We start from the raw sequence: 7574 nt of genomic DNA, 5'->3' as shown, positions 1-7574 counted from the left end.
CGGCGACAGACCTCAGGTGTGTATTTGATGGCCCCACCAGTCTTGTGAAGTATGCGGAAACTGCTCTTCAATAGGCCAAATGTCCTCTCTATGCAATTTCTTGTGCGTATGTGTGCAGCATTGTAACGCCGTTGCTGTGGTGTGGCAGGGTTGAGGTATGGGGTGAGGAGGTACTCACGTAGACCGTAGGCGCTGTCACCTGAAGGTAAGAAGCACAGGGTGAGTGCCTGTTCTGCGCAGATACATGATCACAGTGTACTATTTGGGGGCATGTGTACTTACCTTGTAGGTGTCCTTCGCCAAAGTCTCCCCTGGGCAGTGGTGTGTGCATGCCGCTGTGCCGGAAGATGAAGGAGTCAAGTGTGCTCCCCGGATATTGTGCCACTATGTCCGTGATGAAAGTCTTGGCATTGCACACCATCTGGATATTGAGGGAGTGGTAGGACTTGCGGTTGCGGTACATGTATTCCGTTTGTGCTGGTGGGCAGATGTGGATGTGGGTACAGTCAATGCATTCTATTACATGTGGGAATTGCACAATGTTGTAGAAATGAAGCTTGGTGTCATTCAAATCCTGTTGGGTGGTGGGGAATGAGATGTGGTGGTGTAGCCGGGTCAGCATTGTATTCAGGAAACTCCTTAGGCAGCGGAACATGGTGGGCTGGGATATCCCCCCTTCAACAGCGACTATCCCCTGGAAGCTTCCGGAGGCCAGTAGGTGCAGGTTGCACAATACCAGGACATGGGTGGGCACGGCATTGATCCTCCTTGTTGGGTGCTGCATCAGGGGGTCTAGGTCCCGGATCAGCTTGATGATCATTGCCCCATTCAGGCGTTACTTAGAGTAAATTTGCTCATCAGTTTGGCCCAGAAGGGTGATCCGCTGGTGGAATATTCACTCCAGGATCCTGCGTCTGTTCTGTGCTGCTCGCTGTAGCCTTCGCCACCTGACCACCATGTAGAGTCCTGGCATTGTGAGAGTCCTCATGCTCCAGCTGCGTCTCCTTAAGTGTGTTTGGCCAGGCATGCACCTGTTGGTAGTTTGTTAAAGTTTTTTTTTTTTTTTTACTTACTGGTTACCACCTGGTTTGGGTTCTCCTAAAATTGCGCCTCGCAAAGAGCGATTTTTGGGTTTTTCACATTTTGCTATTTTTCTTGAATAGCGATTGCGATTATTTTGCGATTTCGCAAATTGATTAACAGAATCCATGGTATCTCGCAATTTCCGATTCGCTAATGGGCTTCCTCCTGATTCTGCGAATTTATTTGCGAACTCGCAATTTTACTTTAGCGAATTCGCAATTATAGAGTTTTCACTATCAAGAATTCATTTTCTTCAAATTGCGCTCGCAAATGCGAAATCGCAGCAATTGCGAGCGCAATTTGGCTTCATGAATCTGATAGCCTTGTACTTTATAGAATGAGATACACGTGCATTATCCAAAACGTCTTCCTCCTCGCATCAACAAGGTGGCATTTTTCCACTGTAACCAATGGTAACTTAGGCGGACGAGCACTAGAGAACATGAATGATACAACTTCTACTACACATTCACAACACTGAGATGCACAAAACACCTGGAAACTGCTGTCATCTTCCAAGCTAAACAGCAGAGGCACGCCAATCAGTATCTGGCAGAGAATAGATTTAAATCTGACTTACCAGTTGAAGATTGGCGGAATCCTCTAATTTCATTCGTAAGCCCTGATCGGTCAAAAGACAAGCAGCATCGCTCCAAGGACAAGATGAAGGTAGATTAAAAACACATTTTAAAGCACAACCACAGTGTATCCTACACACCATGGCTCCATCTCTAGGGAAAAGTGCCTCCTTCTTCCCGTCCAATGCTGATAATGCTCCCCGGTCTACGGCAAGCCGGAAATGCGTGTGATATTTGCCAAAACCGGCCTAGGCCTACAGCAAGCTGGATATGCATGTGGTGTTTTGTCATGCATGCGTACGATGTAAGGCATCACGCGCATGCGAGACAAATAGTGCGAATGCAGCCACGAATCAAATAGGAAACAAGCACTGAAAATGTAATAGGACGCTTATTTACGTGAGTCCTATTGCATTTTTAACGTAAGTGCAGACATAAAAGAAGGCATGAACAAGAAGGGGTGGGAGGGTGTTGGTGGTTGAAGAAGTCACGAAGTACGGGAGGGGATGGGGAGAGGCAGGGGAGCAAAACTGTTTATGAAGTAAAGGGGCCGATAGCCTCGGAAGGTTAAAAATTCCGACATGCCCTTAAGGAGGCGGGATTACCAAGCCAACCACCAAACTGAATGCAGAAAATATGATGCAAGCCAATCAAAAATAAGGTTGGAAAGTGGGCGGAGCTTCCCCCACTGTACTGTGTACACCATCTCTCGACGAGACAGCGCATGCGCTGCCTAGCGAGACCTAACAATGGTTCTTTAATCAAGGATTACCAAAGTGCTGATAACTAAATATGAAATGTGTGAACTGATGTAGACCAATCAGCTTCTGATGAGACAAATACTTTGCACTTCTAATTGAGTTCAAATAAATATGCAGCCTTGTGTCAAAGTGCACTTGGTCAGGGATGGGTGAAATGAATTGGACTCCGAGGGCCGTGATTCAAGGACGGAATTAAACCCATTTCCAGATTCTAGGGCCACTCATGCATGGAACAAATTAAGAACGCGTGAATCCGCTTACCAAGGAATGTGGGACAATTGCCGAAGTGCCTGAGGCCAGGGATGTGGTTATGATAAACGTGTGACTGGAGTGCTATGTAACTGAATATGCTTCATTTAAATATGATTGTCCAGGGCGAGTGTATTAGTCCAAGCTCCATTCAAGTGAATAAGAACCTGCTTATGAGGGTTAAATGGGTCTGAGGGCCAGTGATATGGTTTATCACCTAATACACAAATAGTTACAATAGGCCAGTGTGCCTAAGAAAGCCTTTAAACATTGCCTGTATGTCCTATGCCGCAATATGCCCCACTGGTGTGCATGAAAATGTCCCCATGCCCTGTTGAAGATCTCACCCTTAGAGAGAGAGAGAGAGAGAGAGAGAGAGAGAGAGAGAGAGAGAGAGAGAGAGAGAGAGAGAGAGAGAGAGAGAGAGAGAGAGAGAGAGAGAGAGAGAGAGAGAGAGAGAGAGAGAATTGATAACAGTGTGTGTGTGGGTGGGTGTGTGAGTGCGTGTGTGAGAGAGCACGGGTGTGCATGTGTGTACGTGTGTGTGCATGTATGTGTGCGTGTGTGTCTGAGTACGTGCGCGTGTGCATGTGTTTGTGCACGTGTGTAAGTTTTATAGTGACACTGCCAGAAGAATAATGATTAAATCAAGGAGGTGAACACATGATGATATTATTACTCTAAAACACAGAAATTAAAGATAACCGCATTTTAATAAACACCGTGCTGTTCATTTCGAGTCTATTGCCCTTGATATTTAATAATATGTTGTTGGCTGTCATTTGGAGGTATACAGAGGTACCTGCTAATTTTGTATGGTAATTATATAACGGGGTTTTAATTCTCACAGCCAATAATTGCAGTAATAACCTCAGTAGATGAATACAGCACAGTTCGTCATCGATACTATTAAATCTGTATGTTTGGTTCTTATGTATGGTATGTTGTCTATTTTTTATGCTCTAATAGCCTCATGTCTGCTATTATTTGGCTTAGTACTTAGATTAAAAATTGTCCACAGTTGTGTACACTTACTAGAGCTCAGTGGCTACTTCAGTTCGGCTAATCGAGGTCACAGCGCTCTGAATAATGACCCGTGCTTTTATAGTTAAAGCAAATGCCCCAGATGTAAAACCTTGCTGATAATGTATAGATGTCTAGCGAAATGCGGTATGCTTCTCACTTACTATGCGTCTTTTGGTGTCCGTCTGCCTCTTTATTAACGGTCGGTGAGAACTTGAGACGCGTCTTAGGAGTCCTTTTAAATTCAGTGTTAGAACGTATAAGGTTACTTTCCTAAATGTGGCGTTGTGTGACACCTACGGCAGTGTGAAAAGAGAAAGATAGAAAGCGGACTCAAATGGCATTGTCATCTTTGATGGCTGTATGTGCGCTAAATCGATTATAATTATATCTGCACTATACATGGCCTATTTTAAAGTCACACTACAGCTATGTTTAACATGAGGCAAAAGATCACACTAAGATGTCATTGTCCTCATTAGGAATTATGGAGACGCTAATCAATCAATCAATCAATCAATCAATCAATCAATCACAGACATTTATAGAGCGCACTACTTACCCGGAGGGTCTCAAGGCGCTTGGGGGGGGGGGGCTGCTACTGCTCGAACAGCCAGGTCTTGAGCTTCTTCCTGAAGGAGAGGTGGTCTTGGGTAGGCGCAGGTCGGTCGGGAGGGAGTTCCAGGTCTTGGCGGCCAGGTAGGAGAAGGACCTTCCTCCTGTTGTCGTTCTTCGGATGCGAGGGACGGCGGCGAGGGCGTGACTGGCTGATCGGAGGTGGCGTTTGGGAGCGCAGAAGTTGATGCGGTTGTTGAGGTAGCTCGGGCCTTGATCGTGTAGGGCTTTGTGTGCGTGGGTGAGGAGACGGAAGGTGATTCTTTTGTTGACGGGGAGCCAATGCAGGTCTCTCAGATGTCCGGAGATGTGGCTGTTTCGTGGGATGTTGAGGATGAGTCTGGCTGAGGTGTTCTGGATCCGCTGGAGTCTCTTCTGGAGCTTGGCGGTGGTTCCGGCGTAGAGGGCGTTGCCGTAGTCCAGTCGGCTGGTGACGAGGGCCTGGGTGACCGTCTTCCTGGTCTCGGTGGGGATCCACCGGAAGATCTTCCGTAGCATGCGCAGGATGTTGAAGCACGACGAGGAGACGGCGTTGACTTGTCTGGTCATGGAGAGGGAGGAGTCCAGGATGAAGCCCAGGTTGCGTGCGTGGTCTGTCGGTTTGGGTGCGGTGCCCAGGGCGGGGGGCCACCAGGAGTCGTCCCAGGCGGAGGGCGAGGAGCCCAGGATGAGGACTTCCGTCTTGTCTGAGTTCAGTTTCAGGCGGCTGGCTGTCATCCACTCCGCTAAAATGCTCATAATTACATCTAAACTGCACATAGCCAATTCACTGGTAAAAGAAGGAAGAAACAAGTTGCGGAAGTGAAGCATTTGCATGCTTGTATTGCACATGTGTTATAGAGACTACCATCTTTGGGTCAGGCAAAATAAGCCATCAGCAGCGTGACACTAAAAGAGTGCAATCAGCCTGCCAATCCCACAACAAACAAGCATTTCATAATGCAATAGGACTCATATTTACGCAAGACCGATTGCATTGGAAATGGGAGGGTGGGGGTCCAGGAAGGCACAAACGGGAGTGAGAGGGGATGAGGGGGGGGGCTGAAAAGTCAGGGACTGCAGGAGGGGGAGGGGGTAACACAGGGCCAAAAATGTTTTGCAGTAAAGGGGCCAATAGCCAGCGAAGGATATGAATGACAACATGGCCAAAAAGTTGAAAACGAATCAAAATGCAGCATTAATGATTGAAGCCAATCAAAAATAAGGCTGGAAAGTGGGCGGAGCTTCTCCCACTGTACTGTATACACCATCTCTCTACGAGACAGCGCATGTGCTGCCTAGCCAAGACCTAAAAAGGCTGGACACTTATCACATAAGATACTACACTGGAGCAGAGTAGTTAATTAAAAAACAGGAAGGAGGGGGTCATCTTAGAACACTTCAGTCCTCAGCCTAGTAAAGCTGCACCCCAAAACTAATTACCCAAACTACAGTGACTATGTTTGTGGAAGAACTACAGCCATAACTCATACAAGGACATGTTGTAGCAGCAGAAATACACTATTTTAGTTGCACAATCTTTATCAATGAAAATGAAAATCAATTTTTCAACTACAAAGAATTTCCTACGATAGTCTTTCTTATATATTTATCAATTGTACGGCATTAGCAATATATAGACCTCTTCCGCAGTCCGTTATCTACTGTTGGCTCGCGTATTAACGCGGGCAAGCCTACAGATCTTCGTTTCTTGAACGATAGAACAAGACGCCAGTTACAAAATCCTACCTTCTTTTCAGAGGTATGTACCACGACTTAGTTGAAGGAAAGGTAACTTTCAGCAGCACTCTTTTCCCAAAAAAACCCTGTTCTCTTTATTTTTTTATTACTTTTCAGTATCTCATTCCTTTAAGAAAGCTCCCCGCTCCCCGCCGCATCGGGACTACACCGCAGGAAAAATTTCGGCTTCATTTCATTTGTGTTTTAACAAGGTATGACAACTTTCTTTTCGATGCTTTCAGGCAGCTCAGACACGTTTTTTTAAACGTGGTTTGTCCCGAGAAACATGCATTTTCTCTTTGTTTACATTCCAGTCACATAACTCGCATATCTGCTTATTAATCGAGAGTGATTCTGAACGGGCAGACTCCTGACTTTTTTTCAGTCTCACAGCTTTAGGTATGAGTGAATAGATCTCTTAGCAAGTTCGGATTTACAAGCCTACACCGGACAATTTGAGGGTTTCAATCTAAAATCCAGTCTTTATTTTATGTTGTCATAGTGTAGTCATCTAAAGAATCACCTCCAGTGGATCGACTCGGCATTCACTTCCCTCGCAGTGATGGTCTACAGTGTGCACATATTCGAAACCAAGGTACGATACTCGGAATTGTAGTTATTTCATTAACTATGATAACTGCAGGGTCAGAAATAGAAACTGTGTTCCATTTTATTCCGTAGAAATTTACCAAAGCTCCACGTTGTCCCGGATTTCAGGCTTCATTACCAGTTTTCTTCAGCATCCTTTTGGTAAGTATCCACTTAATAGATCGAGTTACTTGTTTCTTAACCAAAATCCTTTACAGTAGATTATCCAGCAACAGGTCCATTCCTATCTGAACATACGAAATACTGGCAATGCAGATTTTTTACTCCATGTGTGCTTCTTGTTTTACTTTAAACAATATCTACGTATATGTTTGTTGCAGCTTTGTCTACAAATTGTTTTTTATGTGTCTCAATGTCCACTCATCTAACAGATTTATAGGTTATGATGTAAAGCTCAGTTCGATGAATCGTGTACGATCAAATTTGAATCAACTGAATTAGTATTGTAAGTGCCGAATGTCATTTTCAGAAAAGTTTATACATGTTTATTATATTATGTTTTTCAGTGCCCCTGACGAAGGGAAATATTCCGAAATGCATTCGGACTGGATTATTTGTTCACTTCAATTTACTTTTTCTGTTTAGACAGCAAATTTAATGTCTAGAATAAGATAAAGAAATACTGACTGTTTATGTAAAATGTATACACAGTATGTTTAAAAATCTGAAATTTTGAAATGATTTGTTACAATTAAAATTTTGAAATAATATACAAGCATTAGCAACTTTGTAGTTTACACAGGCAGATGGATTTCTGCCACAGGTAGTGCGGTCAGGGTCTAATGACGTCAGTCACTAGTTCATATCCATTTTATGCATCTTTGAGCATCGCTGAACCCAGAGCACATTTCTGCCTCATACATGGCTGCTCATTGAGAATCCAGTGTTGGTAAATGTTTTTTTTGGCCTAATCTAATAAGTCTGTAGAGGGCAAGGC

The 7574-nt window shown here is 44.6% G+C and overlaps 1 long non-coding RNA gene across 1 annotated transcript; it reads left to right on the top strand.

Annotated features, from left to right (window-relative positions):
- Positions 1 to 6527: 6527 nt before the first annotated feature.
- LOC147702060 (uncharacterized) lies at positions 6528 to 7262 on the top strand. The gene is made up of 3 exons (XR_015297211.1): positions 6528 to 6623; positions 6710 to 6778; positions 7144 to 7262. It is a non-coding gene; the product is annotated as an uncharacterized LOC147702060 (long non-coding RNA).
- The last annotated feature ends 312 nt before the right edge of the window (positions 7263 to 7574 follow it).

Source organism: Lissotriton vulgaris, chromosome 7, assembly GCF_964263255.1.
Source record: "Lissotriton vulgaris chromosome 7, aLisVul1.2, whole genome shotgun sequence".
Classification (NCBI taxonomy): Eukaryota; Metazoa; Chordata; class Amphibia; order Caudata; family Salamandridae; genus Lissotriton; species Lissotriton vulgaris.
This window is presented reverse-complemented; position numbering and strand designations above follow the sequence as displayed.